The sequence below is a fragment of the Syngnathus typhle genome, linkage group LG6 (genome assembly GCF_033458585.1).
Source record: "Syngnathus typhle isolate RoL2023-S1 ecotype Sweden linkage group LG6, RoL_Styp_1.0, whole genome shotgun sequence".
NCBI classification, from domain to species: Eukaryota; Metazoa; Chordata; class Actinopteri; order Syngnathiformes; family Syngnathidae; genus Syngnathus; species Syngnathus typhle.
Genome location: NC_083743.1, coordinates 16,432,871 through 16,441,198, shown reverse-complemented (window position 1 = coordinate 16,441,198; position 8,328 = coordinate 16,432,871). Strand labels below are relative to the sequence as shown.

Genomic DNA, 8,328 nt, shown 5'->3' with positions numbered 1-8,328 from the left:
CGAGCTGAGGCTCATGGGATTTTGCGGATGGCTAATGCTATAACGATAGCTGCTATACGCAGCAAGCTATTTCATGTCAAAATAGGCAGCTCTGTTAATGTTTCGAGTAAATCTACGGATCGATATGGAAGGGAAACATAGGTAAGTAGTACCAATGCGTTACATCGAACTTTAGTCAGTTCCGATCATTTTATAGGAGATCGTTTGAGAAACGCGATTGTTTACACTTTGCTGAGGTTCATGGGAGATTGCGAGCTGAGGCTCATGGGTTTTTGCGGATGGCTAATGCTATAACGATAGCTGCTATACGCGCGAGGCTATTTCATGTCAAAATAGGCTGCTCTGTTAATGTTTCGAGTAAATCTACGGATCGATATGGAAGGGAAACATAGGTAAGTAGTACCAATGCGTTAGATTGAACTTTAGTCAGTTCCAATCATTTTATAGGAGATCGTTTGAGAAACGCGATTGTTTACAGAGGGCTCGTTGGTTATTGGCTAGTGGGTGCATACCGCAACCCTAGTCAACCTCAGTTTGTTGCGGTATAGCTTCTATTTTATGCGCCTTATAGTCCGGTGCGCCTTATATATGGACAAAGTTTTAAAATGGGCCGTTCATTGAAGGTGCGCCTTATAACCCGGTGCGCCTAATAGGGCGCAAAATACGGTACTCTCTGGTCTTCCCATATCTAGTATTAATCCATCCATCTTCTTCCGCTTATCTGGGGTCCGGTCGCGGGGGCAGCAGCTTCAGGAGGGAATCCCAGACTTCCCTCTCCCCAGCCACTTCATCCAGCTCATCCCAGGGGATCCCAAGGCGTTCCCACGCCAGCTGAGAGACATAGTCTCTCCAGCGCGTCCTGGGTCGTCCTCGGGGTCTCCTACCGGTGGGACATGCCCGGAACACCTCCCCAGGGAGGCGTCCAGGAGGCATCCTGATGAGATCCCTGAGCCACCTCATCTGGCTCCTCTCAACGTGGAGGAGTAGCGACTCTACTCCGAGTCTCTCTCGCATGACCGAGCTTCTCACCCTATCTCTAAGGGAGAGCCCGGACATTCTGCGGAGAAAACTCATTTCGGCCTCTTGTATCCGGGATCTCGTTCTTTCGGTTACGACCAATAGCTCGTGACCATAGGTGAGGGTAGGAGCGTAAATCGACCGGTAAATTGAGAGCTTTTCCTTTTGGCTCAGCTCTCTCTTTACCACGACGGACCAGTACAGAGTCAGCATTACTGCCAACGCTGCACCGATCTGCCTGTCGATCTCGCACTCCATCCTCCCCTCATTCGTGAACAAGACCCCAAGATACTTAAATTCCTCCACTTGGGGCAGGATCTCATCCGGAGAGGGCATTCCACCCTTTTCCGATCGAGGACCATGGACTCGGAGGTGCTGACCCTCATTCCGACTGCTTCACACTCAGCTGCGAACCGCTCCAGTGAGAGCTGGAGATCACGGCCTGAAGAAGCCAACAGCACCACGTCGTCTGCAAAAAGCAGAGACGCGATGCTGAGGTCCCCAAACCGGACCGCCTCAACGCCTCGGCTGCGCCTAGATATTCTGTCCATAAAAATTATGAACAGAATCGGTGACAAAGGGCAGCCTTGGCGGAGTCCAACCCTCACTGGGAACGAATCCGACTTACTGCCGGAAATGCGGACCAAACTCTGGCATCGGTGATACCGGGACCAAACCGCCCTGAGCAGCTGGCGCCCACCTTTGCACGGATCTTCAATCGTTCTCTGGAGCTGTGTGAGGTGCCCTCGTGCTTCAAGAGCTCCACCATCGTTCCAGTGGCCGAGAAGGCCGCCATCACAGGTTTGAATGACTATAGACCCGTCGCACATCTGTGGTCATGAAATCTTTCGAGAGGTTAGTGCTGAACCACCTGAAGGAGGTCACGGGCCCCCTGCTTGACCCCCTCCAGTTTGCCTACCGGGCAAACAGGTCAGTGGAGGATGCGGTCAACATGGGACTACACTACATCCTGCACCACCTGGACACCCCAGGAACGTACGCCAGGATCCTGTTCGTGGACTTCAGCTCGGCGTTCAACACCATCGCTCCTGACATCCTCTAACAGAAGCTCATCCAGCTTGTGTTGCCTGCCTCCACCTGTCAGTGGATCACCAGCTTCCTGACCAACAGGAGACAGCAGCACGTTCGAAGTCCATTATCCTCACTTGCACCGCTCGCTCGCTTACAGCAGACTAGTGTTGGCTCTTGAGTGAACGACTCTTTTCAGTGAACGAATCACTCCCTAAAGTGATTCGCTCTTTTTTCAGTTCATATGACTTCAACCAGTAGGTGTCGGTAATGCCCATTGAAGCTGGTGCCACCTCGCCGTAAAACAAAACAACGAAGAAAATGACCTTCATGAACGAGTCGTGAATTGCATTTCCTGTTCACCAACGGAACGAAACTGTGAGTGACCGAATCAATGAGTGAGTGATTTGCATTTCCAGTTCTTTTATCCTCGTTTTCTCCAAGCTAACGGCTAACTTTATTTGCATGAAGGGATGCGCCGTTATTAGGCGGCGGGCCGAAGCTCGCTAGAGGCTTTCGTTAGTGAAATGATTGATCTGGTTGTAGGGAGGATGTGATATTTTAATATGACCTACATGGACTTTATATTAACACATTTCTGATTGTTGGGAGCTGTTGTTTGGTCATCGTTTTATGAAAATCAACGTTTGATTGCGAAACGCAACAGGCACTGCTGCAAAGGGGTCCTTGCTGCAGAACCAATCAAAACTCGTAACAACGTCACGTGACTTGATGTCTCCCAACGGCATTCCTCCAGCTCAGGAACTAGGAAGTAAATATTGCCTCCGCTCTATGGACTTTGTTCGCACTTGGTAAGTTCTTATTAAATATAAATTCATATTGAAAATGGCTAAGGATAGCCCCGGGGCTAAGAACGTGCAGTCTGAAAAGCCCTAAAAATGTGATAGGATGTTAGGAGTCATCAGCAGTTTATATGCAGTCAATTTTGGCTCAATGTTTGATTGCGAAACACAACAGGCACTGATGCAAAGGGGTCCTTGCTGCAGAACAAATCAAAACTCGTAACGACGTCACGTGACCTGATGTCTCCCAATGGCATTCCTCCAACTGAGGAACTAGGAAGTCAATATTGCCTCCGCACTATTGACAACAATAGACTTTGTTCGCACTTGGTAAGTTCTTATTTAATATAAATTCATATTGACAATGGCTAAGGATAGCCCCAGGACTAAGAACGTGCAGTGTGAAAAGCCCTCAAATTTGATGGGATGTTAGGAGTCATCAGCGGTTTATTTTTTTAAATTTTGGCTTCAGAGATTGCACATGGCTAATTGACGTTACAGAGAGTAGCTACAGTAACTCCTGGTTTTGCCTTACCGTCTTTCTCAGATCGTAATCTAACATAAACCTTACTCAAACAACCCTAACCCAATGCTAATAATAGTTGTTTCACATCCTTGTTGGGTGTTACACGAGCATTTTGTGGGTAGTGGAATACCATTAAACAAGACCAAATAGAGGATTATAGTGGTAGAGAACATTTATATTGGTAACACAATAACAACATTACCATTTGTAATTAACAGTGTTCAGTTCAGTCCAAACACACACACGTCTGTACAAGGTAGGTGTTTCACAGAAGTGCTTGAATCCTCTTTGATACTGTATGTTCCCTGTGCTCTTGTCTTCGTAATTTTTCTCTCTGTTACGTGTGCCTCTGCGTCTTCTACATTTGAAAGGGAAACAATAGGGGGGGGGGCGGTTAGATAGAGAGATAATGTGATGACTAACTTTATATATTGTAGTAGCAATGCTCCAAAATGTATTGGTTGTTTTTCTGTTTCTCCAGATGCTCAACCATGGACGACACTACAGGTATCTTCTAGGCCTAATCTAACCTAGCCTAGCCTGAGGGGTCTATCGTAATCTTGCAAGATCAAAGATTGACCTGGACACCCCTGTAAAGAGATTTGTGGCTGATTCAGAGCACACACGGGTTCGTGCAGATAAAGGCACGAGGAAGGTTTCTGCCAGACAAAAACATCGGATTAAGAGAGCAGCTGCTAAAATGCCATTACAGAGTAGCAAACAGATATTTGAAGCTGCTGGTGCCTCTGGAGTCCCACGAACATCAAGGTGTAGGATCCTCCAGAGTCTTGCAGTTATGCGTAAACCCTCTACATATTCGGCCACCCCTAAACAACGCTCACAAGCAGAAACGGCTGCAGTGGGCCCAGGAATACATGAAGACTAATTTCCAAACAGTCTTGTTCACTGATGAGTGCCGTGCAACCTTGGATGGTCCAGATGGATGGAGTCATGGATGGTTGGTGGACGGCCACCATGTCCCAACAAGGCTGCGACGTCAGCAAGGAGGTGGCGGAGTCATGTTTTGGGCCGGAATCATGGGGAGAGAGCTGGTTGGCCCCTTTAGGGTCCCTGAAGGTGTGAAAATGACATCTGTAAAGTATGTGGAGTTTCTGACTGACCACTTTCTTCCATGGTACAAAAAGAAGAACCGTGCTTTCCGTAGCAAAATCATCTTCATGCATGACAATGCACCATCTCATGCTGCAAGGAATACCTCTGCATCATTGGCTGCTATGGGCATAAAAGGAGAGAAACTCATGGTGTGGCTCCCATCCTCCCCTGACCTCAACCCTATTGAGAACCTTTGGAGCATCCTCAAGCAAAAGATCTATGAGGGTGGGAGGCAGTTCACATCCAAACAGCAGCTCTGGGAGGCTATTCTGACATCCTGCAAAGAAATTCAAGCAGAAACTCTCCAAAAACTCACAAGGTCAATGGATGCAAGAATTGTGAAGCTGCTATCAAATAAAGGGTCCTATGTTAAAATGTAACTTGACCTGTTAAGATGTTTTTGATTGAAATAGCTTTTGATTTCAGTAAATATGACCTCCTAATGCTGTAAATTCTAAAGATGAGCATTTCAGTTCATAACCTATAAAATGTTATAAAACTCTGTTGTGCGTAATAATTTGGAACAGTGCATTTTAAGTTTTTTATTTTTGAAAAATTCTGTTATCATTGGGAGGTTTGTTCAATAACATTCGAATTCATTAAACTAATGGTTGATGACTTGAAAATTATGCTGACTCATTTGCATCGACTATTTAGGAAAATCTGAGATAAATATCATTTGCATAATAATTTGGAACACGGTGTAAGAGAAAAACCAGGGCAAATTTTACAGCCAGTCCAGTAAAATAAAATACAGTAATCATGTGTCATATTACTTCAGTTCTGCCTTCAGCACCATTGTGCCACAACGCCTCATCAGCAAACTTGACACGCTGGGCCTCAGTACCTACCTCTGCAACTGGCTACTGGACTTCCTCTGTCAGAGGCCACAGGTAGTACGTGTTGGCGACAAAATCTCCGCCAGCATCACGCTGAGCACGGGGGCCCCCCAAGGCTGTGTGCTCAGTTCGCTGCTCTTCGCCTTCCTGACGCATGACTGCACTGCAACCTACAGCGACAACCGTATAGTGAAGTTTGCTGACGACACGACTCTGGTGGGTCTCATCACCAAGGGAGACGAGACTCAATACAGGCTGGAGGTTGACCTTCTGACCACGTGGTGCAGGGACAACAACCTCCTGCTGAACGTCGACAAGACCAAGGAGATTGTTGTGGACTTCCGGAAGGGTCACACCCAACACCTGCCGCTGACCATCGACGGTGCTGTGGTGGAGAGAGTGAGCAGCCCCAAGTTCCTGGGGGTGGACATCAGTGAGGATCTCTCCTGGTCCACCAACACCGCATCACTGGCAAAGAAAGCCCAGCGCCGCCTGTACTTCCTGCAGAAACTCAGGCGAGCGAGCGCTCCTCCGGCCGTCATGACTACATTTTACCGCGGCACCATTGAGAGCGTCCTCTCCAGCTGTATTGCTGTTTGGGGTGGCGGCTGCACTGACTACAACTTGAAGGCCCTGCAGCGCATAGTGAACACGGCTGGTAAGATTATTGGTGCTTCGCTCCCTCCTTGAAGGACGTTTACACCTCCCATCTCACCCGCAAGGCGACCACGATTGTGAGTGATGTGAGTCACCCCGCTCACTCTTTGTTCGAGCTTCTGCCCTCTGGGAAGAGGTACAGAAGCCTGCGCCCCCGCACCACCAGACTCTCAAACAGCTTCATACTCCAGGCTGTTAGGATCCTGAACTCTATTCCCCGTTCTGCGTAGCGTCCTGTACTTTTACTGTCTGTATGCACACTGGCTCTTATTTGTAGTGTTATCTGTTTATTTATTATTTATATAAAACTTCACATCTTTTATTTTGAAATTCACCACAAATCCTCGACATTTTCTACATTTCTCAAGTAATTCAACACGTTTCAACATCGTTCTGCAGCATTCCCCGAAGAAGTTATTCATACATTTTGCCTTCACACGCAATTTCTCCAGAAATTGCAAAATGCTAGTTTATTATTTATTACTCTTATTTATTGTTTGTGCCCTCTTGTTTTTTATATTGCGTCGTCTACTTGTATGTCTATCGTGTGATATGTCTTGTCACCGTGGGATAGAGAAAACGTAATTTCGATCTCTTTGTGTGTCTCGGGATGTGAAGACGTTGACAATAAAGCAGACTTTGACATGTTTAAAGTAAAGTGCATCGGGATGTGAAGACGTTGACAATAAAGCAGACTTTGACATGTTTAAAGTAAAGTGCATCATCAAAGACTCCTATCATCTCAACCACAGACTGTTTACTCTTCTTCCTTCTAGGAAGTGTTGCGTGTTGTGCGGGATGTCCGATGTTGAGCCAGGAACAACAAGGATGTGGAGTAAAGAGTTGGTTCTTTATTGGCAAGATCTTGGGTTGTTTAATTGCGGCCAATGCACGAGGCACGGGAGCAGATGAAACAACAGCTTCCTTCTCCAGGTCATCTTCTTTTATACTGCCCGGAAAGGAGGGAACTTGTCACGTGACCATTTGGTACCTGTGTGGGGGGCGTCACCCCCCTGTGTGTGTGCCTATGTGTGTGTTCATACAGTTGTGTGTTGTATTCCTGTTCTGATTTAGCAGTTATGTCTATATAAACTAAGACGGAGAATTGTACAGATATAAGTATCTAAATTAGGGGTGTCCAAACTACAGCCAGTTTTTATTGGCCCGCAGCAAATTCTGAAAACATAATTGAATATGGCCCGCACAAGAAGCTTGAGCTCAACTCTGTTGCACTTCTCAGTTTCCACACTAGATGGAGCCCGCCACACAAAGCGTTTGACGTCCCATTACCCCCCCCCCCCCAGGGAAGAGAAGCGAACACGCAGCGTTTGACGTCCGATTAGCACCCAGGAAGAGAAGTGAAAAAATTTTTTGGCCCCCGGGCCCCTTCACGTTACTAAATCTGGCCCTCCTTGCAAAAAGTTTGGACACCCCTGATCTAAACGTAAAAGATCCTAAGATTCTAAAAGCCAGAATGTAGATTTATGATTTGCTTATAGTGGGTTTTAAATAACGTGTATGCATATATATGCCTAAATGTTGTTTTCCAATATATCGACTGCAGTTTCACATTAGATTGCTGGTTAGAGAAGTGCTTTTATTATTATTTTAATAAACATTTATGTTATAACGTGTCTGGTGTTTTATTCCTTGTTTTTATATTCGCCAATCATAACATAAAAATCAAACATTTGGTTAACTGCTTTATATGACAATATGTATATGAGTTTTACGTTGTTATACGAGTTGGTGTCCCCCAAAATAACAGATGTCGGCATAACGTTGTTTTTTTTCTTTTTCAACGTTTTATTCAAACACAAACACATTCGGTATTATAACACCATCAACTACAAGCCAACAAATACAAAATTAAAACAATGTCGCCATCACGTGTGTCGGCTGGCAATGGCATAGCAGCAATGCTGTCTGTCAGTTACTCGTGAAGACCAATCGGCAGCGCCAGTGAGCGTTAGATGGAGGAGGGACTTTGATATCTTTATTTCGAACATCCAAAACAAATAACACTTTAAAGTGCCACATATAAGTCCATACAACAAACAAACAAAAAATAAACCAACAAACAGAAATAAATTAAATAATACATAAGTAAATAAATCAATAGAGAATGCTCGAAAAGGAGTAGGAGGAAGCATAGCTTTTTAAATTCCTACCCCTTTCTCACTTTATCCATTAAACCAGTGCTTCTCAAATAGTGGGGCGCGCCCCCCTTGGGGGGCGCGGTGCTATTCCTGGGGGGGCGCGTGTGACCCTGGGGAACAGGCTTTTTTTTTGGCAGTACTAGAATAAAGTGTAATTGCGCGTTTACTACAGCAGGGGGCAGTGG

At 45.9% G+C, this 8,328-nt stretch overlaps 1 long non-coding RNA gene across 4 annotated transcripts; it reads left to right on the top strand.

Annotated features, from left to right (window-relative positions):
- Positions 1 to 2,203: 2,203 nt before the first annotated feature.
- LOC133155245 (uncharacterized) lies at positions 2,204 to 5,114 on the top strand. 4 transcript variants are annotated; one of them, XR_009714638.1, is made up of 4 exons: positions 2,318 to 2,444; positions 2,714 to 2,858; positions 3,025 to 3,179; positions 3,857 to 5,114. It is a non-coding gene; the product is annotated as an uncharacterized LOC133155245 (long non-coding RNA). The 4 variants fall into 4 exon arrangements; XR_009714641.1 differs by having other exon boundaries at positions 2,323 to 2,858; positions 3,054 to 3,179; XR_009714639.1 differs by having other exon boundaries at positions 2,325 to 2,858.
- The last annotated feature ends 3,214 nt before the right edge of the window (positions 5,115 to 8,328 follow it).